Raw genomic sequence first — 27,912 nt, 5'->3', positions numbered from 1 at the left:
GTTCCCATCAGGCACTAAGGTCCATATAGTAATGGCTACTATTGACTAATAAAAGTGCTATTCCATCTATTCTGCTATCCCAGTGAGTCTTGAGACTTGGGTAGTTTGCTTCCTTGATGAAGGAGATAATCTTTTAAAGCTTTAGTGAGAGTGGTACCTTGTGGGATCCATCAATACAGACCCTTTTAAATTTTAAACAAACCTCTAAGCTTTTGGAAATGAACAAGACTAGAAGTTAGACGTAGCCAAGAGTTCAAAGGTCAGAGTTCAAAGAGGTAAAGATTACATTTTGGGGTCTTTTGGACACTAGTGAACAAATTCCTGTGACCCCATAATCTCTGACACAGGATAAGGAGGAAACATAATTCTCTGAGAGGTCTGAGGCCATCAGGCCTCTTTTCTAGACCCAAGTGTGCATGAATTTCTTTGAGCCACCCCAATTATTATGGCTTCTACTACTGAATATATTATTGGTAGAAATGTACTTTCTATACCAACCAGCAATTGCATTTACTCTTAACCTCTGATTAGATTTGCTAAAGGAAAGGTACTTTTGTGGGATACATGGAAAATCATGACCTACCAAACTACTGGCATCTAGCACCATTGTCTACCAAACACAATGTCAACAGCCTAGAAAATAAAAAGGAATAACTGCCCTCACTGTTGAAATTTATTTATTTTTATTTTTATTTTTATTTTTATTTTTATTTTTATTTATTTATTTATTTATTTATTTATTTATTTATTTATTATTTATTTATTTATTTATTTCACTGTTGAAATTTAAAAAGCCAACAATGGGGGATCCCTGGGTGGCTCAGCAGTTTAGCACCTGCCTTCTACCCAAGGTGTGATCCTGGAGACCTGGGATCAAGTCCCACATCAGGCTCCCTGCATAGAGCCTGCTTCTCTCACTGACTGTGTCTCTGCCTCTCTCTCTCTCTCTCTCTCTCTCATGAATAAATAAAATCTTTGAAAAATTTTTTAAAAAGCCAACGTCTGTAAATTATTTCTCCAATCAATGGTTCCACCTGTCCTACATGCAAGACTTCTGAAGTTTAGACTCCAAATTGATTAGGGCTATGCAAACTGTCAGTGCTGCCTTTGTCATTGGTGGTACCTAACATTATGACAGTTATAGAGGCTATTGCCCAAAGTGAAAGAACTTGCTATGCTACAGATGACATCACAAATGCCCTTTTCAGCATCCCTCTCCATGCAGATGACCAGGATTAGTTTGTTACATGTAGTGTGAATTGCCTTGTATCACAAATATCCTTCTATAACACTTCCTAAACTCCCCAACTATCTGTAATCAATGCATGGGTCAAGAACTGGAAAAAAATCTCACTCTTAAGGAGGGTGCTATGTTTCCAATCTATTGATGAAATTATCATAGTATGTCATTATTACCAATAAGGTACAAGGACCTAAGTCCAGAGTAAAATTTCTGGGCATGATCAATAAAGAGCTTAATGTATCATCCCAAAGAAGCCAATTGTCATGCTTTTGGTCCTCTGTGTCCCCCAAATAAAAATAATCTGAGCAGTTAGTAAGACCATTGAGATACTGCCATGCTCTCACAGGGATCATAGAGCAGCCATCTCTCAGGTTACTATAAAGACTGTGATCTTTGGCTGGGGCTGTACTGGACAGGATCCCCTAGGGGTCCTTCAACTGACCATCTTTGCTGCCCTTTTCTGGACCCCTCTGATTTCCATTTGCTGTTTCAGTTACAAATCTCAGCAACATGTCTTTTTGTATGCTGGAGATTATGGCAGAAGGTCACTACATGTCTTTTTGTATGCTGGAGATTATGGCAGAAGACCACTACTGGAGGTCACAAGACACCCCTTGGGCTTTGGGTCTGCATTCTGCCCGTTGACTAAAAAGTGCATATTCTTTATGAGACAAGTATTGGTCTATTGTTGACCATGGTGAAAACTGAGAACATGACCTTGGTCATGTAATAATCTTCTGATAAGAAATTCCAACCAAAACATATTAATAGAAATATGTTTTGTTCTCTAGTTATGTTAGAGTATTCACATTTTCTGTATTCAAAGTTTAAAATTTCTATAAAATACATGTTCAATTATGTAATCATGAACCAAAGAAAGTTCTGATGCATTTAACTTAAAACAATATAAAGTTATCTATAATTATTATACTTACTGAGTCTTTCCTCTATCAAAGTTTTTCGTTTTGATTGTACTTGGGTTTTTAACACTGGGTCTTGATGTTTAAGCATAATATTTTCATCTGGTACTTCATCAACAGCTACATAAAGAGTTAAATTAATAAGAAAATATATATATCATGAAATATCTAGATTTCAAATTTATAACAAGTGAATAGCACCATTTCCTCCCATTTTTATAAAATCACAAATCAATTATCATAATACCAAATCTAACTGAAAATTCTGAGACTATTTTTAATGGGTATGTACTGAAGTTGTCTATTTTATAAATATTCCAGGCACTAAGTATGTTTATGACACTAATTTAGTCAGGTTATTTATATTTTAGGTTAATACACATTCATATACCAACCAATGAAAATGCATAGGTGCAAGATTAGTCAATATGACCTTATTTGTAATTGTAAACTATTTAAAATTATCTAAGTATTCAAACATAGGAGATTGGTTGAGGAAACTAATATATATACCACAAACAATATCTTCCACAATATATACAAGTCAAACCATTATTAACTTATATAATGACGTCATGCCAATTATTTCTCAATAAAACAAAATTGTACAGTATCAAATACAATAAATTATGTTGTATATATGTGGGTATATAAACATATATGTAGTATGTATAGGGATATAATGTTGTACAAATAACTGTACATAGAGTGAGATATTCCCCTTCCCATCTAGATGAGCTAATACATCCAATCCTTGCCGATATTTCATGGGGAAATGAAATGTAGGTTGAAGCACTCATGGAAGTCAGTGCCCTTTCATGTTTAGACTCCTGCTTTTATCATTGTAGTAAGTGAATAAAGGGTTAATTTTTACTTTTAATTTGGCTTATCTTAAGTGACCTCCCCCATGCCTAGAAGCTTTCTCTCGGTGACAGATGATGACAAGCATGGTAGCTCAATTAAGCAAAATGCCTTTCTGGAAAAATAAAAAAGGATGAAGATCCTATGTTTGAGAGGTATCAGTGGTCCTTTTCTTTAGCCACTGACTCCATGGCCAAAATGCCTGGGTCAAATTAGAGATCCAACAGAAGGGCTCTGAGAAATCTAGGGAAGCAATTCCTCCACTAATGCTCTTGTCCTCTGATGATAGGGTTAAAAATGTCAAATACTCTCTAAGCTAAATTTTGTCCAGTGTTTGTTGCTAGCTCTAGTGAGGTCCCAGGCAATGAAAGACATCCTACAACACACAAGTTATTGAGACTTGTGGTTTAATTAAATGAATAAATAACTCTTTGGGATTACTTTGCTAGTGACCTTAAAAGACCTTAGAGACTTGGGTTGCTTGCTCAAATGATGAAGAAGGTAATTTTCTTAAACTTAGTGAGGGACCGTGGTACTTTGTGGGGTGTACCACTATAGTACCCTCCTTTAGAATATTGTGACCACAGAAAACTTGATAAAGGAGCCTGAGAGGAACACACAAGTTGTTCTTCCTTAGCTGGGTGCTATTTGGGCTCTGACAGCTTTGGCCCACCCATGATGTGTTCCCCATGACTAAAATACATGCTTGCATCATGTCCACAGAGGCATGAGGAGCATTGCAAACTGTACTGGTGGTCTCTTCGTTCTACAGTGAGAGAGAGTATTGCCCTAGTGGACAACAAGGTTAACAAGACTCTAGGTTCATTCATACCACCCCTGCTGGTTATCAAGCTCAACTGAACCTCCTAATAAGGTCAGGTCAATTTGTCAGTGACATAATTCAGATCATAACTGACAAATTCTTGGGCAAGGAAAAAGCAACTGCCAATATAATAAAGAGAGACCATCAAATAGAGTGACATAAAAATGGATAACCAGGCAATTCTAGAAGATTTGGGTAAGAGCTTTCCCAGAGATCCTGGGTCTGGTAACTAAACATGGGAGTCAAAAGAAAAGATGAATAGGCTTTCCACGGAGAAATTCTTGGTCAAGTAGTGTTCCATTAGGAGACAAATAGCAGTCCTCCCAGAGACTGCCCAGTGATGGACCCTCTAACTAAGACCAATGCTGTTTCTTCTTCCAGTGAATTATGAAAAGGACCAGAGCCCTGTAAAATTTTACTCAAACTTTTTGGCTAAAAAAAAAAAAAAAAAAAAAAAAAAAGACTATCAAATGATAATGTCCTTATGTCCATAGTGAGAAATGGAGGTTTTATGCCAAAGTCAAAGTTCAAAGTATACCTGGGGTAGAGCTACATTACTTTGGCCTTTTGAATAGTGGTGCACAGGTGACTGTAATGCCCCAAATCCCTGGCATAAAAATGAGGGGGAAATTGATAATGCTCACTGGCTTTTTGTCTGAAGCCACCACCACCAAGACCCTTACCCAGACTATATTTGGATGGGTCCCTGGGGGCTAATGCATATCACCATTGTGATGGTGCCCACTCCTGAATATATTATTGTTATAGGTGTTATGTATTGTATAGTCTATATGCATTTCTTAATGAAACCACACTAAACGCTAAGGGGAATTGCTGCAGATAGGACAATTTTAATGGGGCATGTAGAAAATTGGAAGCTTACCACATCACCAGCACTGACTGCTTTTGTCTCTCCAAAACAGTACCAATTGTCTTGGGGATAAAAAGAAATAATTGCTCTTATTGCTTGCTTAAGAAAGCCAAAGTCCAACATCTGACTTTTGCACAAGGCCTTGGGTACCTGAAAATAACTGTTGGTGGCTCAACTGTGTAGTACAGCCTTTGGTGCTGGCATTACCTGACATTGGGCTATTGCCCAAGCTGATGGAAGTAGGTATAAAGTAATTCATATTGCAAATGTTCTTTTCAGCATCCCCATCCACACAGATGATCACAATTGCAACTATTATGTGTAATGGGTTGCAATACACCTTTAACATCCTTCTACAAGGCCATGACCTGGAAAAAGTCCCACTTTTAGCTGGAGCACTATTCTTCCCTATATTGATGACATCTTCTTAGTTGGCCCAGGCAAGGGCATGGCCCAACAAGGACTGCATACCATGTTGACCAATATGGACTAATATGGGTGGGTCATTAATTTAGACAAGGCAGAAGTACCTATGATCCATGTGAAGTTTCAAGGAATAAACTGGAAAGGGACAGTGTGTCTCACTCCAGAAGGAGCAACTGCCAAGTTCTAGTCATGCTCAGGCTCTTAGCTCCAATAAATACAAAGGATGCCCAGTTAATGGTGGTCACACATTCTCTACATGGCTATCTTGATGATGAAACCCATCAATTAGATTACCAAAAAGACCTCTACTTTGCATGGGGCATGACAACAGAATGCCCTGAAGGTTCTCCAACTATCCCATATAGGCCATGCTTCTCCTCGCCCCTCTAATTCATTTTGCCTTTTGAGTTACAAGTTTAGCACCTCTGTTGGCCAATTAAAGCATGTTGGAGGTGCCTGTTTGGGCTTTTGGCCCAATATCCTGTAGTTGACTGAAAGTAAACACCCTTTGAGGGACTATTGACTAGTTATTGGGTTTTAGTGGACACTGAGTTCAAGAGCCTGCCATGAAATCATCTTATGAATAGATATTCCAAACAAATGTTAAATGGGTTTTATGATATTAATATTTTAGGTCAAATTGTAAATTTTCTATAAATTATATGTTCAAATGCATGTTCATGAAGTAAAGAAAAAAGATCTTATGAGATTCATTTTTAAAAATGTAAAGTGATCTTTAATTATATTACTTACTCTTGGATTTTTCTTCTCTGGAAGTTATTTGTTTCTGTACTTGCATTAGAAGTTTTGACACTGAATCTTGATGCCTAAGCGTAAGATTTTTGTCTGGTACATAATCATGAACTACAGAAAGAGATTTATTTAGGCTATTAATAGAAAAAATAGATCTACTATAAAATGTCTAGATTTAAAATTTGTAACAAACACACAGCAATTTTTTTTCTCATTTTAATAATGTTATAGGCAAGTTGCCATACCAGATGTGACATGAAAATTTTAAGAATACTTTTAATGGGTATGTGTTGAAGCTGTATCACTAATGTCTCTATTATAATGTTTATTTTTTTAAGATTTATTTATTTATTCATGAGAGACAGACAGAGAGAAAGAGAGGCAGAAGGAGAAGCAAGCTCCTTGCAGGGAGCCCAATGTGGGACTCGATCCTGGATCCTGGGATCATGCCCTGAGCCAAAGGAAGATGCTCGATCACTGAGCCACCCAGGAGTCCCAATTATAATGTTTCAAGTATAATATTATACTATATACAGTCTCTAGTTTTCTTGGGTTACTTTAATACTTTAATATACATCAAGTATTAAATACTTTAATACTTTAATATACATAAAGTATAATAATGTATACTTTAATATACATTCAGACAACTAAAAGAAAATTCCTATGTATGAGGTTATTAATTACAAAATACCTGCAAATTGCCAATATTCACAACTATACAAATTTTTAAACTGAGGAGAGTGGTGAAATAAACTAAGGTATATACTATACATTATGTTGTGTATAAATCATAGTAGATAATGTGGTACAAACAAAGGCACATACAGCTGTAATGTGAATGATACAGATCTCTATAAACTAACTTGAATGGATTACTAGGAATAACATTAAGTTAAAAAAAATGAAAAGGGGAATGCTACTTTTGGGTAGAGAAGAAGAAAATATATATAAAGACAAATAGAGGAAACATAGTAAATATATCAGAAAGCAGGGACACCTGGGTGGCTCAGTGGTTGAGCTTCTGCCTTTGGCTCAGGGTGTGATCCCACAGTCCTGGGATTCAATCCAGCATTGAGTTCCCCAGGGGCAGCCTCCTTCTCCCTCTGCCTGTGTCTCTGCCTCTTTCTGTGTGTCTTTCATGAATAAATAAATAAAATCTTTTTTTTTTTAAAAAGCAATATAATTAGTTATCTACAAAATGACAGGGGAAGACTGAGAGAGGAATGGCATTGTTCTAAGCATACCTTTCATATATTTTCAACTTTTGGAAGTAGATTCATGTTCTACATTTTCAAAATAAAACTAAATCAATAAGGGTAAGAAAGTGGAATGAAAATTGAAAACAAACTTAGTCAAGTGAAAATGAAACTGCTGAAGGAAAAATAAAAGCAATAACTCACCAGTATAATATTTAACATAAATTCTTACTCTTGGACATGAGATTTGGGGTAAGGAGGGGCAGGTGGACCAAAAACAAATCATGAAATATTTCTGGTTGGTTTATTTTTCCAGTGGTATGTGCTAACCACTTCTGAAACCATTTGAAAAGCATTACAAGATTAGGCAAATGAGTAAATGTGTTGATGTTGTTCAGAGGTCCAGCTACTCCAGTCCCAGGGCCCATAAAATGGTAGGAGTCTTTAATTTGGGGTCTCTTCAGCTGTGAGACTATCCCTCACCTCTGTATGCATTAAGGTATCTGACCCTTGCCTGGTGCTCTTCCATGGGGTAAAATAGAACATAAGTTAAGCTTGTACTCCCCCTTTCCAGAATATAGCCTATACTATGGTAGTAAAAGAATAAAAGTTAATTATTACTCTAAGTTTGGCTTATTTTAATAGATCAATTAAAAAACTGCATCTCTCTCTAGCAAATTACCACAACGAATGTGTGGTCAATGAAACACAATGAATGTGTGGTCAATGAAACACAATACTTTCCCAAAGGAATACTTTGGGAAGTACTATGAGTCTGCAAGACATGATAGGGAGAAGGATATTATTAGATTATTTGCATAAGAGCCACGGGGCACTTTGCCAGTTAGGCAAAGCCTTTCAGAAAGTACTAGAAGATACCATGGGGCTTTCTAGAGAGCTATTGTGTTGTTTACATAAGCTTTTCAGTTCTGTAGGGGAACAACTGTCTTTTTCTTTTTAGCCCCTGATTCACCTGACAAGATGCCCATTTTTGCACAGTAACTACTGTTAGTTCTAGCATGCTGCTAGAACTAATGGACAATCTATGATGCAGTGAGCTACTGAGACTCACACTTTAATGAAAAAGAGGACAGAATCCTGAGGATTGCTTTGTCCAGCAACTAAGAGATCTTGGGACTTGGGTAGTTTGCCTTCATGAAGAAAGAGGTACATCTTGTTCAACTAATGAGGGAGAGGAGCAAACTGTAGGACTCATGATGGTAGCACTCCTTCAGAGAGCCTTGACAGTGCCCATATTGACCAAGGAGGTAGAGAAAAAGGGAGGTGAAAGACATGAATATCTGAGGCCATTCTCTTTCCTTAAGGTACTATTTTGGCTCTGGGTACTGTTTTGATCTCCTGATTATGAGTTCTCTGCCACTGGAAAACATAATTGGATCATTTCTTACAGAGGCTGTAATGGCTCTGTGAGACCCCTGGTGGTATCTAAAGTCACAGATGGAGTGAGGACAGTAATGAGAAGATTTTTAACCAGACTTGGATTTCTAGTTCTATTCAGGCCACCTTTACTGCTTACCTAACTTAATTAAACTTCCTTATAAGGCAATGTCAGCTGGTTCATGGCACAACCCAGATCTTTACTGACAAATTTTCAAGCTACCAACAAGGTACTATTGTTGAGCTGGTGAACAGAAAGGCATAAAAATGGTAAATGGGTACCCACTCCTGAATTATTCTGTGAGGAGTTTTCCTGAAGAAATCCCTAGATCTCAATAATGGGGTCTCAATGAAAACATTGATGAACCCTCCACCAAAGATCTCCTGGACAGGTAGTAGGCCATTGGTCAACACAAATCCCCACTAAAGTCTAGATTGTGATGACCTTTGACTAATACAAGTCCTCTTCCATTTGCTTCTCAATCCATTTGCTTCTCAAAGTGACATTGAAAAGAATCAAAGAACCATCTATCACTTTTACTCAGACCTCTCAACTATTTTTTAAAAAGATTTTATTTACTTATTCATGAGAGATATCGAGAGAAAGGCAGAGATACAGACAGAGGAAGGAGCAGGCTCCCTGCAGGGAGCCCGACGCAGACTTGATCCCAGGAACCCAAGATCATGTCCTAAGCCAAAGGCAGAAGCTCAACCCGAGTCACCCAGATGCCCCAGACCTCTCAGCTTTTAAAAATAAACAAAATTAAAACATTCTAAAGGTTTATCAACAGGAAACTAGATAAACCACAATTTTTTACAGTCGATAAACAGGCAGGTGTAAGAAAAATGAGGTAGAGTTACATGGACATACTTTTAAAATGTCCACAATATGTCACTCATTAAGTATAAAAAATTATAAATGTATCCTCATGATCCTACTTGGATTTTTTTAAGATTCCATATGTGTTTGTGTGTGTAAAAAAAAAAAAGCCAATCAGGATTCTTATGTCACGAGTGGTGATCTGAGGATGTATGCCAAGGTCAGAATTCAAAAGGGGCAGTAGAATTGCATTTTGAGGGCCATTAGGATACTGGTGCACAGGTGACCATGATCTCTATAACCCCTGAAATCAGATATTGGGGAAAAAAGATAATACTCTCTGATTTCTCATCTGAGGTTATCACCAAGTGGCTTTTGGCCAAACACTACTATGAATATATCCTTTCAGGCCACCATAAAACTCCATTTTTAATAGCCCCCACTACTAAATATATAATGCTATAAAAGTATTTTCTATTTGTACCCCCATTCATATTCAGTCTCAAGCCCTGATAGGAATTGCTATATTTAGAGCCATGTGCATGAAGAAGACTTCCAACCTCCAAACTAAACATCACCTAGCACCTTTGCCTCCCAAAACAAATTCCTGGGGAAGAAAAGAAATAATTACTCTCATTGCTTAGCCTAATAAGCAAAAATTCTTCATGAGACTACTTCTCATTTTAATAACTAAGTTGACCTTTCACATGGTCTTAGGTGTATAGTGACTCAATTAATTTTGGTTCAATAATACAGCACAGCTCTGCACACTAGGGGTACCTAAAATTGTAACTGTCATGCAGTCTTTTCCAAACTAAAGGAACTTGATATGGAACAACTGATATCTCTAATGCCCTCTGATATCTCATCATGCAGATGATCAGGGTTAATTTGATCTTATGTGAAATGAGTTGCAATATACGACTAATGTCTTTCTCACGACTACTAAATTGCTTCAGTGTTTGTCACCAATGCATAGGTCATAACTTCTAAATGTCCTGCTCCCAGAGGAAGGACTAGTCTTTAGTTGAGTGGGCCCAGACAAGGACACCACCCTATAAGGATTAGATGCCCTCTTGACCCACTAGTAGCTCTTGGCTACAGAAAAGGCACATTTACCTGGTACCCTAGTGAAATCCTGGACATGATCTCTAAAGAAGATAACTTCTCATTCCAGAGGAGAAGACTGCCAAATATTGGCCCACTCAATTCCAATAAATAAAAAGAGGTCCAGCAATTGGTGAGACTCTGACTAATTGCACTCTCATTTTTCCTGTGTGAGGTCCAACACTAAAAGGTTGTATCCTTTTAGTAAGGATACAACCAAGAGAATGACCAACAGGCCCTCCAATAGGCCTCATAGGCTGCCCTTCCCCTACATACTTTTGATCCCTATTTCATGTTTGAATTACAGATCTCAGAAACATCTGTACCATTGGAGCCTATTGAAGAAGTCCATTGCTATAAGTCAAGGCATCCATTAGGCTTTTGTACTCATCATTACCTGGAGTTAGCCAGAAGGCACACTACTTTCGATAAACAATTATTCATCTGTTTTGGGCCCCAGGAAATTCAGATTGCTTGTCTTGTGGTCATAAAATGATCTTTAGACCAGAAATTCCAAACAAAGGGTAGCAATATTTTTGCTTTTTTCTCTAACCATCTTAGAGTATTCATGTTTTGGTCAAAGTGTAACATTTTTATAAAATATATGTTCAAATACATATTAATGAGCCAAAATAGAAACATCTAATTTAAAATAAAGTTATTTGTAATTTTATACTTACTACCAAGTCTTTCCCTCTTTTGAATTATTTGTTTCTTCACTTGAATCTCTGGTTTTGACATTGAGTCTTGATGCTCAAGCACATGATTTTCATCTGGTACTTCATACTGAACTACATAAAGAAGTATTTAGCCAAGTAAATAAAAAAGAGACATATTGTGAAATCCCTAGATTTCAAATTTATAGCAAGCATTTTTTATTTTTATAAAGTTATGAGTTAATTATCATAATGCTATATCTGATATAAAACTGTTAGAAGAGTTTTAATGGGCATGTGTAGAAGGCATTTTATCATATCATTAATATTCCTAGGCCTCAAATGTGTTTTACTTTAATCTCTAGTTTTCTTAGGTTTTTAATGTTTTCAGTTAATATATAATTATAGACCAAACAATGAAAATATATATGCACATGATTATTCATTCTAGCATAGTTGTAATTGCAAAATATCTCAAACCACTTAAATGCACAAGCATAGGAGATTGATAAAGTACATAAATTATGATAATATAAACTATAGGATATAATGAGGTACAGTTGTACACACAAGTATAGAAGGAATGTTATATAAACATTCCCTATAAACTGACTTGATGGTATTTCTATGAAATGATGTTTAGTGGAAAAGAACCTGAAAGAAAAAATATCTAGTATTCTATCTTTTAAGTAAGAAAGTGAAATGAGGGGAGGGGAGTGTTGGCGAATGAAGAGAGATACTTACTACTTACCTTTATAAAATGAAACACAGGAAATATAAAACAGAAAACAATGTAGTTGGTCACTAAAAGTCACTGTAGACACTGCTGAGTTTTACCCAGTGACTTTTGTTAGCTCTTATTATGTCTCAGGCACTGATGGATAGGCTATGACACAGCAAGTTTTTGAGACTCATGTTTAATGAGTTGCTTTAAACTTGTTGCTTTACCAGCAACTCATAGCCTTGGGCAGTGGGGCTCCAACCATAAAGAAAATAATCTTGTTAACTTAGTGTAGGACAGTGGAACCTGTTAGATGTGTCACAACAGACACATTGATTCTAAAGTCCCTGAAAGCAGCCACTTTGCCCAAGGAGGACAGGGGGACAGGGTGAAAAAGACACAAATAATCAAGACACTCTCCTTCTATTGGCTGCCATTTGGTTTCTGAAAAGTTTAGCCCTCCCATGATGACTTCCCTGCCCCTGAAAATATTATGTAGTTACTCATCAATGGAATCTCAAGGAGAAAATGGATTTTCCACTAAGAATCTTCTGGCCAGGGGGTAGTGAGCCATAGCAGGCTAAAGCACAGCCCCATAAGAATCAAAATGATAGGGACAGTTGATGGCTCAGTCAGTTAAGCATCTGACTCTTGATCTCAGCTCAGGTCTTGGTCTCAGGATAATGAGTTAAAAACCCTACAAAGAATCAGAATGATGATGACATTTATTACTAACATGAGAGCTATTCCTTCTGCCTCCTTCCAGTGATATTCACATGAATCAGAGAACTCTACCTAATTTACCTGGAGTTCTTGGCTTTCAAAAATAAGTAAGACTGGGGGCAGGTTAAGGTCTCTCTATCTCCCCTGGCATTTGAGGATGTATGGTTTTGAGTTTTGTTTTTTTTTTTTTTAATATATTTTTTTATTTTTTTTTATTTTTATTTTTATTTATGATAGTCACAGAGAGAGAGAGAGAGAGAGAGGCAGAGACACAGGCGGAGGGAGAAGCAGGCTCCATGCACCGGGAGCCTGATGTGGGATTCGATCCCGGGTCTCCAGGATCGCGCCCTGGGCCAAAGGTAGGCGCCAAACCACTGCGCCACCCAGGGATCCCCTGGTTTTGAGTTTAAAGAGGTGATGAGGAGAAATTGCATAAGTTGGGACATTTGGATTCTAGTTTATGAGTTACTATGATTGTCACGATTCTGACACAGGATAAGAGGGAAATAATGCTATCTGACCCTGACACCTGACAATGGATGTCTCTTTGGGGCTGGTAAGCCTCCATTTTTATAACCCCCACTACTAAATATATTATTAACATGGATATATTTTCTATGTGAACTCCAACATGGATCAGCCTCAAGTTTTAATGAGCATTGCTGCATTTAGGGTCATTAGTGGGGCATATTGAAGACTGTAAAACTACCAGACTCCCAATGTCTAGAGATTTGCCTCCAAAACCTACTTCACACGGGTGAAAAAAATTTCTATCCCCACTGCTGAGTTTAACTAAGTCAAAGATCTCCATAAGACTATTTCATTATTCATGAATTAAGTCATCCTGTGCATACAGCCTTGGGTGCTTATATAGTCAATTAATTATAGGTAGCTTAACTATGGAACAACCTAGGACACTGGTGTTACCTGAGATTGCGACTGCCATAGAGGTTATTGCTTCATAGCATCTCCATCCATACAGATGATCAGAATCAGTTTGCCTTATACGTAATAGGTTGCAGTAGACCTTTAATCCCATTCCACAAGGCTATGAGCTGGAAAAAGTCCCATTTATAGATAGAACACTATCCTTCTACAATATTGATGACATCCTTCTAGTCATCAATAGCCAAAGGCATCCTAGTCAAAGGCACTACCCAACAAGGACTAGATGTTGTGTTGACCCACTTTCAGCAACATAGCTGAGTCATTAAAATGGACATAGAACAAGTTAAATCCCTGGAAAGGGGCAATATGTCTCATTTTAGGAGACAACTGCCAAATCCTTGTCCTCCCAACATATAAAAAGAGACTTGGAAATCTGTGGGACTATTCTGACTGGCACTGTCACATTCTCCTCTGTGGGATCCTGATTGCAATTATCTATTGAGTTACCAAAAAGGCCTCTACATTTGAGTGAATCTGGTGGATTTCAACCAACAACATGCTCTGGAAGTCATAACATGCCTTCTAGGCCTCTATGAGTGCATTTAAGTTACAGGTCTCAGCAACTTTTTATCAGTTTGGAGTCTTTGGAAAAAGGCAACTATACAGACAGTGGATTATTAGGCTTTTGGACTCATAACCAACTGGAGCTGACTGAAAGTTACACACCCTTTGAAAGAATTATTGGCCTGTTATTGGTTTTGGTGGATACTTAATGCATGAGTAATGGCTTGGAAACAGTATTATAGCTAGAAAAATTAACTGAAAATTATGATTACTTTAGCTTTTGCTTTCATTTTTTAAAGGCATTTATACTTTAGATCAAAGTGTAAAACTTCTATATAGATTTGTGAATCAAAAAAAGTCTTTGGGGATCCCTGGGTGGTGCAGCGGTTTGGCGCCTGCCTTTGGCCCAGGGCGCGATCCTGGAGACTCGGGATCGAATCCCATGTCAGGCTCCTGGTGCATGGAGCCTGCTTCTCCCTCTGCCTGTGTCTCTGCCTCTCTCTCTCTCTCTCTCTCTCTGTGACTATCATAAATAAATAAAAATAAAAAAAATTTTTAAAAAGAATACTTTAAAAAAAAAGTCTTTGGATGCAATTAAAAATAATTTAAGATAAAAATTATTATCCTTACTAGTATAGTTTTTCTCTCTAGAAATTCTTTGCCATTTTATTTATATTTGGGTTTGTGACATTGATTCAAGGTGCTTAAGCATAAGATTTTCATCTGGTACTTTATCATGAGCTACATAGGAAAATATTGAGTCCACTAAATGAAAAATGGTTATTATGAAATATCTATAATTCAAATTTATAACAAGTATACAGCAACATTCTCATTTTTATGGAACTATAACTAAATTATCAAAATTCTAGATCTGACAAGATTATTTTGAGAAGAGTTTTAACACATGTATGTTGAATCTCTCTCATTACTTCATTAACATTTCTAGTCATTATAGATAATTTATATTGGTCTGTTTCTCTTTGGCTACTACTTTAGAAATCATATAGATTTCACAGACCAACAAATGAAAATGCATATGTACAATTTATTAATTACAACATTATTTGTAATTATACATTAATGTAGAAACATGAGAGACTGAATGAATAAGCTAATACATATGGTATAAATTACGTAAATTATGGTAAATAATGTGGTACAAAAATCTGTACATAGAAATGTAAAAGGAATGAAAATGTTTTCTCTAAGCTGACTTGGAGGGGTTTCCAGAAGATAATATTAAGTGAAAAAAGAAGAGGGGCTTGTATGGTACCTTTTAGGTAAGGAAGAAGGGCAAATAAAATAAGAAATAAGAAAAAGAGAGAAAATGAATTAGAGACTTACCTTTTATACAATGAATGCAAGTGAGATATTAGAAAACAATGTAATTGGTTACCTACAAGATGAAAGGGAGAAGACTGGGGATAAAATGGTTCTGTTCTAAGTATATCTCTTTATGTATTTTGTTTTCTTTTGGAAGCAGGTTCCAGTTAAAATTAAAAAATAAAATTAACTCACAAAAGAGGAACTACATCTGAAAGCAAACTTAAAGAAATGAACCTAATTTATAATATTGAGGTGTGTTCCCTCCATCCCTACACTGTGGGGAGTTTTAATCAAAAAAGGATAGGATGCGTAGGTGGCTTAGCTGTTGAGCATCTGTCTTTGGCTCAGGGCATGATCCTGGAGTCCTGGGATCCAGTCCAGTATTGGGCTCCTGCATGGATCCTGCTTCTCCCTCTGCCTATGTCTCTGCCTGCTTCTCTCTGTCTCTCTCTGTCTCTCTGTCTCTCTCTATCTCTCTCTCCCTGTCTCTCATGAATAAATAAATAAAACCTTAAAAAAAGAAAGGATACTGTATGTGTCAAATACTTTTTCTGCATCAGTTGAGAGGATCATATGATTCTTGTCCTTCCATTCATTAATGTGACATATCACATTGATTGATTTGAGAATGTTGAACCACCCTTGCATCACAGGAATAATTCCCACTTGGGCATATTGAATAATCCTTTTAATGTACTGTTGGATCCTACTGGCTAATATTTTGATGAGAATTTTGGGATATTGGTCTATAATTTTCCCTTTTGATGAAGAAAATAAAAACAATGCCAGACTTCAAGCTATATTACAAAGCTGTCATCATCAAGACAGTATGGTAACAGTATGGCAGAAAGACAGACACATAGATCAATGGAACAGAATAGAGAACCCAGAAATGGATCCTTAACTCTATGGTTTCAACTAATCTTCAACAAAGCAGGAAATAATATCCAATGAAAAAGGACAGTCTCCGCAATTAATGGTGCTAGGAAAATTGGAGAGCCACATTGTAGAAGAATGAAACTGGACCACTTCCTTATACCATACACAAAGATAAAAATAATGGATAAAAGACCTAAATGTGAGAGAGGAATCCATCAAAATTCTAGAGGAGAACACAGGCAACAACCTCTTTGACTTCAACTGCAACAACTTCTTGCTAGACACGTCTCCAAAGGCAAGGGAAACAAAAGCAAAAATGAACTATTGGGACCTCATCAAGATAGAAGGCTTCTGCACAGCAAAGGGAACAACCAACAGAACTAAAGGCAATCTACATAATGGGAGAAGATATTTTCAAATGTCTTATCAGATAAAGGGCTAGTATCCAAGATCTATAAAGAAGAAACTCAACACTCTAAGAACAAATGATCCAGTGAAGAAATGGAGAAAAGACATGAACAGACATTTCTCCAAAGAAGACATACAATTGGCCAACAGACACATGAAAAAAAAATGCTCATCACTGGGGAAATGTAAATCAAAACCACAATAAGGTGCCACCGTATACCTGGATGTCTAGGTGGCTCAGTGGTTGAGCATCTGCCTTCAGCTCAGGGTGTGATCCTGGGGTCCTGGTATTGAGTCCTGCATCAGACTCCCCATTGGGGTCCTGCTTCTCCCTCTGCCTATGTCTCTGCTCTCTCTGTGTGCTTCTCATGAATAAATAAATATTTTTTTTTAAAAAAAGGATACCACCTTACACCAGTCAAAATGGCTAATTAACAAGTCAGGAAATGACAGATATTGGCAAGGATGTGTGGAGAGGGGAACCGTTGTGCACTGTTGGTGCAAGTGCAAACTCCGTGCAGCCACTCTGGAGAACAGTATGGAGGTTCCTCGAGAAGTTAAAAATATAGTTACCCTATGACCCAGGAATTGCACTACTAGGTATTTACCCCAAAGAATATACTACAAAAGTAGTGATCCAAAGAGGCACCTGCATCCCAATGTTCATAGGAGCAATGGCCACACAGCCAAGCTGTGGAAAGAGTCAAGATGTCCATTATCAGATGAATGGATAAATATTTGATATATATCTTGTATGTATCTGTATGTGTGTGTACACACACATGATGGAATATTACTCAGCCATCTAAAAGGATGAATATTTACCATTTACATCAGCATGGATGGAACTAAAGGGCATTATGCTGACTGAAATAAGTCAATCAGAGAAACACAATTATCACATGGTTTCAATTCTATGTGGAATATAGGAAACAGCATAGAGGATCATAAAGGGAAGGGAGAAAAAACTGAATGGGAAGTCATCAGACCAGGAGAAAAACCATGAAAGACTCTTAACTATAAGAAACAAACTGAGGGTTGCTGGAGGGGTGGTAGGTTAAGGGATGAAATAATTGGGTAATGGACATTAAGGAGGCACATGATGTGATGAGCACTGGGTGTTATATGCAACTGATAAATTGTTGAACACTGCATCTGAGACTAATGATGTACCATATGTTGGATAATTGAATTTAAATTTAAAAAAGGAAATAAACTTACTAAATAATAAAGAAAAAAGCATTAATGCAAACAACTCATCAATATAATATTTGACATGGACCCTCATTCACAAGTAAGAGCATGGAGGAGAGAGTATAAACACATGACACATGTAAATACATGACAAAATATTTTTAGTAGGCTTATTTTCTTTTCTTAAAAGATTTGATTTATTTTTTGAGAGAGAGAACAAGCAGGGAGAGAAGGAGTGGACAGAGGGGGAGGGACAAGCAGGCTCCCTGCCAAGCAGGGGGCTCCACGCCAGGCTTGATCCCAGGACTCTGGGATGACCTGAGCCTCAGTAGGCTTATTTTTCCATTTGCTAAGCAATTCCAAAACAATTTTGGAAGCATAATAAAATGAAGCAAATGGGAAATGTATTATGTTATTCAGGGTCAAGATTTACACAGTGGAAGAAAGGACACACATATGAAATGAAGGCAAGATAAGACTCTGAGGAGATAGACTAGTATTGAAGGATTCCAAGATTTACTATGAATTCTAAATATGTCTATGCATGTTTACATGCACATGTATACATATGTAGGCATAGAAGTGTTATGAATGTGTACATGTATGTGAATATATCTAAGGAACCTGACTCTAGGTGAGATCTTATGTATGATGTTTCAGACACAAACATAGACAATTATAAAGGCATTACCTGGTACTTAGCATGGGGGAAAGAAGTTTCCAACCCACAAAGACTTGATACAACCAATCATAGTCTCAACACCCTCTTCCCTGAAGCTCTTGCCCATAGCACATTCTTACTCCAGTTGCTTTCAGTTGGAGGCTTCCTTATGGTGGCAGGGAGGAGGGCCTTCACTGACGTATTGTTAGGCACTGCATCTGCCTAGCCCACCTCCCTGCAGGGCACTTGAAGAAATTTTTATGTTTTACTTTAGTAGTCAGGACTTTTCTAATCCTAGCCCTGCCACCACTACCTCCCAAGAACATAGGGTCCATAAAATAGCAGGAAACTTTTCTTTGGGGATCCTTCAGCTGTGAGATGATCCTCCCCTATATCTCATGCCAGTTTACACTGATACATCTAACCCTCATCCACTGCTGCTCCAAGAGGAAAAATGGAACATTGGTGTAGTTAGGTCATTTCCTGTTTAGATTCTTGATTATACTATTGCACTAAGTGAATTAAGGCTTAATTATTACTTTCATTTTGGCTTATTATTTTAATTGACCAACTCAAAAACTGGCATCTCTGACAAACCAAGCAGCAAGCAGAGTAAATTAAGTCCAATACCTTTATGGAAGGCATACTTTGGAATATGCTAGTGAATCTGTGGGACATTCTGGGGTGGGGTAGTGGGGTGCTACAAGATCATTGGCAAGAGCCTGAGAGCTACCTGAGACACATAGGCGGTCAGACCAGTATGTTTTGGATGGTGCTAGCAAACCATGTGGGGTACTCTAGGAGAGCATGTTTTGTTGTTTACATAAGCTTTTAAGTTCTGAGGGGGGAACAAAATTTCTTCTCTTTAGACTGATTCATTGGCCAAGACACCTGCTGGATCAAATTAGAGATTCACAAGGGGGTCCTCAGTAGAAAGATAGAGACCTATACTTTGGTCAGAATTTAATGGGGAGGTGGGAAAGAATTGTGTTTCTTGGGCCTTTGGATTTAGTGCTATATGACTGTGATCTTCACAACTCCTGATATGAAGAGGAGGGGAAAATACATAATGTTCATTGGGTAAGGGTAAGGGATCTGGATAGGGATCTCATTAGGTCCGAGGCCATTACCAATGTGACCCTTACCCAGATCCAACTGTGTAGATATTTCCCTTTAGATCACTGCCAACTTCCATTGTTATAGCCCCATTAGTATATTTATATTATTATATTATTAGCATAGATGAATTGTCAGTGTGAACCTCCACTTGTACTAATTCCTCAGCCCTGATGGGAATTTCTTCAGTTAATTCCATTTATGTTGACACGTGGAAGACTGAACCTATCCAATTACCAGTGTCTAGCATTTTTGTTTCCCAAAACACTTGCTTGGGGAAAAAAAAATGTATAGCTGCCCTAATTACTTAGCTGAATGAATTGAAAGTTCTCCATGAGACTATTTACCTATTAAGTAATTCAGTCAATCCGTGCTCACAATTTCGGGTGTATTGACATTCAACTGATCTATGCAGCTTAATGTTGTAGTACCGTCCTTACACCTATGGTATTTGACATTGTGACAGTGTTACAGTCTGTCCAAACCTGAGGGAACTTGGGATGTGGCAATTGATATTTTGAATGTCCTTTTCAGCATCCCTTTATTGTACATGATCATGATCAGTATGTCATTTTGTGGATTGGGTTGCCATACACCACTGTTGTACTACAGTACTGGAAAATTCTCTGAATATCTATCATCAACACAAAAGTGTTGAAATGTAAAAGTCCCACTCTCAGAGAAAGCAATAGACATCTACTCTATTGATTATATTGACCAACATGGGTACCACTAAACAAATACTGGTTGCCCTGCAGACCCACACATAGCAACTCAGTGGGGAGTTTATTACAGGCAAGATACAGTTACCAGGTACCCTAACAAAATTCCTCAGCATGCTCTGTAAGGGGCATAATACCTCATTTCAGAGAAGAGTGCCCAGACTTGGTCCACTCTACTTCAACAAGTGAAAACTCAGCAACTGATTGGACAATTCAGTTACTTATGCTCCCTTTTTCCCCATGTAGGATATGTATGGTGCCTATCTGTAGGGTAAGTAAAAGGGTCACTTCCTTTCAGCGGGGTGATGACCAAGAGGATGCCTCAGAGGCTCTCCAATAGGCCACCAGGATGCTCTTCCACAGAGCCCCTCTAATCTCTATCGGCTCTTGAATTACAGAACTTAGCAACATTATTCACTAAAAGAAGGTACAGCAGAAGGCCACTGACACAGGTCAGAAGCAACCCTTTGGGCTTTTAAACCCATATCTCTAGGAGTCAGATGAAAGGTACACATTCTTTCAGAGACAGTTACAAGGCCTTGGTGGGATACTGAGTAATTGCTCTATGATCATTAAATAACCATGGAACAAGAAATACCAACCAAATAGTATGAATTCTTCTGCTTTGTTCTCTAGTTATCTTAGGGTACTTACACTTTGGGTCAAGGATGATATCTGTAAATTATATGCTCAAATACATATTCATGAACCAAAGAAAAATGATCTTCCAAATGAGTTTTATTCAAAGTTATCTGTAATTACTATACTTACTATTGACTCTTTCCCCTTTAGAAGCTCCTTGTTTCTTTACTTGCAGTTGGGTGTTTGATATTGAATCTTGAGGATCAGGCACAACATTTTCAGGTACTTTATTGTGAGCTACATAAAAAGAGGCATTTAGTCCAATAAATGGAAAAACAAATACATTGTGAGATTCCATGCTTCCAAAATATTGACAAATGTACAGCAATGTTTTCTCTCATTTTTAAAAAGTTTTAAGTAAATTATCATAATTCTAGATCCAATATAAAAATGGTGAGAAGAATTTTAGTGGATATGTATTGAAACTGTTTCATTATTTTATTAATATTCATAGTTCTCAAATGTTTCAATTTAGTCTTTTGTTTTCTTAATACTTTAAGTTAAAACATAATTATAGACCAAGCAATGAAAATATATATGCACAAGATTATTCATTACAGCATATTTGTATTGCAAAATACTCAAAACTACATAAGAGTGCAAACATAGGAGATTAGTTTAATAAATTAAAGTATATGCTATAAACTATGGTAATATCGATTATAGTATACAGTATGGTCCAAACAACTGTATGTGCAACCATAAAGGGAATGAAAAAAGATCCCATCAAATTGGGAAGAATTTCTAGGATATAATGTTAAGTGGAATAAAAACTGTTAGAGAAGATATCTAGTGAATTCTCTCAGGAAAGAAAAAAAGGAAATTTTAAAATGGATATTTACCTTTATAAAATGAAAAATGACAAATCAGAAAAAAAGTAATTTTTTCCAAAGTCATTGTAGACCATGCTTGCTGGATTCCACTGAATAGCTATTGTTAGTGCTTGGAATGTCCCTAGCATTGATGAACAACAGCCTATGATGTAGTAAATTTCTGAGACTCATTTTTAATGAACAAGTATACAAAAACTTCAGAATTGCTTTGCAATTCTGAGTTGAGGTGGCCATATAATATGGGGTAGTTTACCTTAATCATTAAGGAAGTAACCTGTGAAACTTGGTGAGGGGATTCATTACAACAGACCCACTTATTCAGAGCGCACTCATGGTGGCCACTTGCCCAATGAAGACAAGAAAGGAGGGGGGGAGGCAATAACATGAACACTAGATACACTCCTTCATCAGCTCCTTTCTCAGGTTTGGCCCACTCAAACCACGTTAAGTTTGCTGATACCAAAAAGGTTGTTTGGATCACCTTTATAGTCACCTGCAAGATACCTAATGAGCCATTTTTGTGGTCCTTTTGTTGAACAATGAGTAGGTAGGTAATGAGACTGTTAACTAGACTTAGGTTTACAGGGTCATTTGTGCTGCCTTTGCTGGCTTCTAGCTCAATTAAGTGTCCTTATAAGGTTATGTCAATTGGTTCACAAGACAACCTGGATCTTAACTGACAAATTTCAGTTCAAAAAAACCCAGCTAATATGAGATAACAATGTCTGCCTAACGAGGGAAGTGACTAAAAAATGTTAATCAGGAACCCACTTCTGAACAATCAAGGTAATCTCTGGGTCTGGTTTCTTGACAATGGAGTCTCAAGGATGATATTAATGGACTCTCCATCAAGAATTCATGACTAGATAGTGGTCCAAAGGTTACCCAACATGTAGCTCCACTAGAAGCCAAATGGTGATGATATCCATGATTAACACAAGTGTTCTTTCTTCTGAACTTCTCAGTGAATCTTGAGATAACAGGAAACCTCCCTGCCTCCCACCCCCTACTTTTACTCAGTCTTTCAACTTTCAAAACAAAATAGAATTAGAGTTGGTTCAAGGTCCCTATACCCCAAAACGTGACATGAGGAGGTATGCTGAGGTCATACTTTAAAGGGAAAGATGGATGAAAATTACATTTCTAAGAGTGTTAAGACATTGGTATACATATGATTGTGATCTCTACAGGTACTGACACTAGGATGAGGAGGAAACAGATAATACTCAATTGCTTTGGGTCTAAGCTCACCAAAATGGACCCTTATCCAAACTCAACTATGGGTATATCCCTACAGACCACTAAAAATCACCATTGTTATGGCTTCCATTACTGAATATATTATAGAATAGATGTATTTTCTATATACATCTCACTCATTTTTATCCCTAAGACCCAATGGTAGCTGCTGTGTTTTGGGGCATTTAAGTTTGGCATATGGAAAACTATAAACCTACCAGGTGACCAGTGCCTATCATCTTTGCCATCCCAAAACAACCACCTGAGGGGAGCAAAAAAATATTTTCCTTCATTGGTGAGCTTAATGAAATAAAAATTCTCCATGACATTTTTTTTCTCTATTCATAAGTCCTTTCAGTCTGTGTATAAGGCTTCAGGTGCCTAGAGACTCAATTGATTATTGTCAACTAAACCCCATAGTACAGAAGTAGATGCTGATGTCACTTGGAATTGTGACCTTCACAGAGGTTTACTGTCCAAGCTGAGTGAAATAGGTATGCAGCAACTAATATCACAAATGCCCTTTCTGGCATTGATGTTCACACAAGTAATTAGGATCATCAGTTTACCTTATGCGGAATGGGTTATAATATACTTTTAATGTCCTTCCATAAGCCCATAACCTGGAAAACAATCCCTGTTTCCAGATCAAATACTAACCTTCCACTATATTGATGACATTCTCCACTGGACCCAGACAAGAGTACTACCCAACAAGGACTGAGTACTTTAATGACCTTCATACAGCAACGTAGCTGAGCCATTAAGATAAACAAGGTACTAGAATCTGATACCCAAGTGAAATACTTGGGAGCCAAATGAAAAGGGGTACATTGTCTCATTTCAAGCTCCATGGGGTCAAGATTCTTTTTTTCCCTCTCTAGCCTGACAAATACAAGGGAGGCCCAGCAATTAGTGGGCCTATTCAGTTACTAGCACTTTCATACTACCCATGCAGGCATCTCAGTGGCATCTATTTATTAGATTACCAAAAAAGTTTCTACCTTTGAGTGGGTCCTAACCAATAGAATGCCTTACAGCTCCTCCAACAGGCCTCTCAGGCCACCCTCTGATTTGTTCCTTTGATCCACATTTGACTTTTGAGTTACAGTTCTCAGCAACTTCTCTACCAATTTGAGTCTATGACAGAAAAACACTGACACAAGTCAGAGGTGACTGTTGAGCTACTGAACCCAACATCTGCCTGAAAGGCATATACCACTTAAAATACTATTAGTCTGTTATTGGGCCTTAGTGGATATTGAGCACATGATCCATGGAAATGAAATGGTCATACATCCAGAAACCAACAATAGTTATGAATACTTTGATTTTGTTCTCCAATTAGGATATTTTAAATCAAAGTGTAAATTTTCTATACAAATTTATGAACTACAAAAAAATCTTCTGATATGTATAATTATTATACTTACTAGTGAGTCTTTCCCCGTTAGCAATTTTTTGTTTCTTTACTCGCAGTTGGGTTTTTGATATTGACTCTTGATGGTCAAGCACAGGATTTTCATCGGTTATGTTATTATGAGCTACGTAAAGAGATACATTTAAAGCACTAAATAGAAAAATAGATCTTTTGTGAAATTCCTGTTTCAAAGTTATAACATCTACAGCAGCATTTTCTTTCACATAAACAGTTATAAATAAATTACTATTATATGAAGCCTGACATGAAAAAGATGACATAAGTGTTGAAGCTACTTCCTTAATTCATAAACATTTCTTGCATTAAATATGCTATATTAGTCTAATTTTGCATTATTTATACTTTAGGTAAATGCATATAAATATAAAACGTGAAAATATATATGTACATTATAACCATAACATTATTTCCTACTGTAAAATATTCAAAACCACAAAAATGTTCAAGTATAGAAGACTCAATGAATAAAATAAGTTATATCCTATGAACTATGGCATGATATAAATTTTCATAGTCATGTGGTAAATAAAGATCTTTATAAATTGACCTAGAAGGATTACTAGGAGATAAGCATCAAAAGGGAATTATCTGCATCTTACCTTAAAATATAAAAAGAAGGGAAATTTTTTAAAAACAGAAAGAAAACAAAATAGAAGTGCCTGTGTGGCTCAGTTGGTTAAATGTTGGATTCTTGATTTCAACTCAGGTCATGATCCCAGGGTTGTGAGATCAAGCCCCCATTGGGCTCTGCACCTAGCATGGAGTCTGCTTCAGATTCTCTCTCTCCATCTTCCTCTGTCCTTCTCCCCTCCCCTCACATGCACACATATTTTCTCCCTCCCTCTCTCAAATAAATAAATAAAAGACAGAGAACAAAATAGATACTTAGCTTTAAAACAGAAAACACAGGAAGTATGTTAAGAAAAAAATTTAATTGGGGATGCCTGGGTGGCTCAGTGGTTGAGTGTCTGACTTTAGCTCAGGGAGTGATCCCAGAGTCCCAGGATTGAGTCCCACATTGGGCTCCCTGCATGGAGCCTGCTTCTCTCTCTGTCTATGTCTCTGCTTCTGTGTGTGTGTCTCTCATGAATAAATAAAATCTTAAAAAAAGAAAAGAAAAAATATAATTGATAACTTACAAGATGAGAGAGGAATACTGGGGAAGGAATGGTAATCTCTAACTATACCTTTTTGCTTATTTTCTACTTTTAGAAGTAGGTTCATGTCTAGTCTTCCTCTGAGATTTCTGTTCATGTCTTTTGCCAATTTCATGAATGGACTGTTTGTTTCTTTGGTGTTGAGTTTAAGAAGTTCTTTATAGATCTTGGAAACTAGCCCTTTATCTGATACGTCATTTGCAAATATCTTCTCCCATTCTGTAGGTTGTCTTTTAGTTTTGTTGACTGTATCTTTTGCTGTGCAGAAGCTTCTTATCTTGATGAAGTCCCAATAGTTCAATTTTGCTTTTGTTTCTTTTGCCTTCGTGGATGTATCTTGCAAGAAGTTACTGTGGCCGAGTTCAAAAAGGGTGTTGCCTGTGTTCTCCTCTAGGATTTTGATGGAATCTTGTCTCACATTTAGATCTTTCATCCATTTTGAGTTTAGCTTTTTGTATGGTGAAAGAGAGTGGTCCAGTTTCATTCTTCTGCATGTGGATGTCCAATTTTCCTAGCACCATTTATTGAAGAGACTGTCTTTCTTCCAATGGATAGTCTTTCCTCCTTTATCAAATATTAGTTGACCATAAAGTTGAGGGTCCACTTCTGGATTCTCTATTCAGTTCCATTGATCTATGTGTCTGTTTTTGTGCCAGTACCACACTGTCTTGATGACCACAGCTTTGTAGTACAACCTGAAATCTGGCATTGTGATGCCCCCAGCTATGGTTTTCTTTTTTAAAATTCCCCTGGCTATTAGAGATCTTTTCTGATTCCACACAAATCTTAAAATAATTTGTTCTAATACCAGCCATTTGCTTCAACGTGGATGGAACTGGAGGGTATTATGCTGAGTGAAATGAGTCAATCGGAGAAGGACAAACATTATATGTTCTCATTCACTTGGGAAATATAAATAATAGTGAAAGGGAATAGAAGGGAAGGGAGAAGAAATGGGTAGGAAATATCAGAAAGGGAGACAGAACATAAAGACTCCTAACTCTGGGAAATGAACTAGGGGTGGTGGAAGGGGAGGAGGGTGGGGATGGGGGTGAATGGGTGATGGGCACTGAGGGGGGCACTTGATGGTATGAGCACTGGGTGTTATCCTGTATGTTGGCAAATTGAACACCAATAAAAAATAAATTTATTATTAAAAAAAAGAAGTAGGTTCATGTTTGAGATATTCTAAAAATTGAAATAAAATTAACAAGTATAAAATGGAAAGAAACTCAAAGAAATGGAACTACTGAAGAAAGTGTATTAATCTAAGTAATTCAGCAATGTATTATTTGACACAAATCTTCATTCTTTAACAAGAGAGTAGGGAGCAGACTATAAACATATTACAAAATCTTTCAATAGGTTTATTGTTTTAGTGGTATATACTAAGAAATCTGAAATAATTTCAGAAACATTTTAGGGATAAGCAGATGAATAAATGTGTTGAAGTTCAGAGTCAGGTTTACACTGTAAAACAAAGGTCATATGCATTTGGAGTAAAAGAACACAAGAACAAGTACTGAGGGGATGAACTGAAATTGAAGAGTCCATGAGAACTCATGAATTCTAAATATGTCTCTGCATGTGTGTACGTATGTATATATGTACATATATGTGTATGTTTGTATGAATATGTGTATTTGTATAGATATGTATGTTTATATAGGAGTCCAACTTTAGCCCAAAATCTTATATTTGACATTTTTAGGTCCAATTATAGACAATTGCAAAGTCTCTACCTGGCAATACTCATGTGGGTGTGGGGGTGGAATTTGCCACCCTACACCAAGTTTAATACATAGCCAGTGAACTTCAGACACTGGAGGTAGTTGTGGTCAAGGACTAAGACCCATCCATGCCAGGCTCTTATGCATTCTGCATCACAATGCCAGATGCCTCCATTAGAAGCCTCCTTTTGAAAAGGGGAGGAGTCAAGCAATACACTGTACTTCTCAGGAACTTCTCAATAAACAACTTACTAGTAGAATTTGAAGATATTTTACTCATTTCAACTCAGTATTTAGGAATTCTATACTCCTAGTCATCCTACGTCAACATCTGTAAGGTTCCTGGGTTCAAAAGTAGACAAGAACCTTTTGTTTGGGGTCCTTCAGCTATGAGATGATCTTCTCCCAAGCCTCACTACCATCTAACCCTTTCTCGGTTTGGTTCTGTGGAGAAAATGAAACCTTGGTATAGCTAGGGCCTCTTCCTGTTTAGATTCTTGTTTATACTATTGCAGTAAGTCAATAAGAGCTTAATTGCTACTTTTGATGAAATCAAATTACTACAGTTTGACAAAGTCAAAACTGGCA

This window comes from Vulpes lagopus, chromosome 8 (assembly GCF_018345385.1).
Source record: "Vulpes lagopus strain Blue_001 chromosome 8, ASM1834538v1, whole genome shotgun sequence".
NCBI classification, from domain to species: Eukaryota; Metazoa; Chordata; class Mammalia; order Carnivora; family Canidae; genus Vulpes; species Vulpes lagopus.
The sequence above is the reverse complement of the archived record's forward strand: the minus strand, read 5'-3'. Positions refer to the sequence as shown.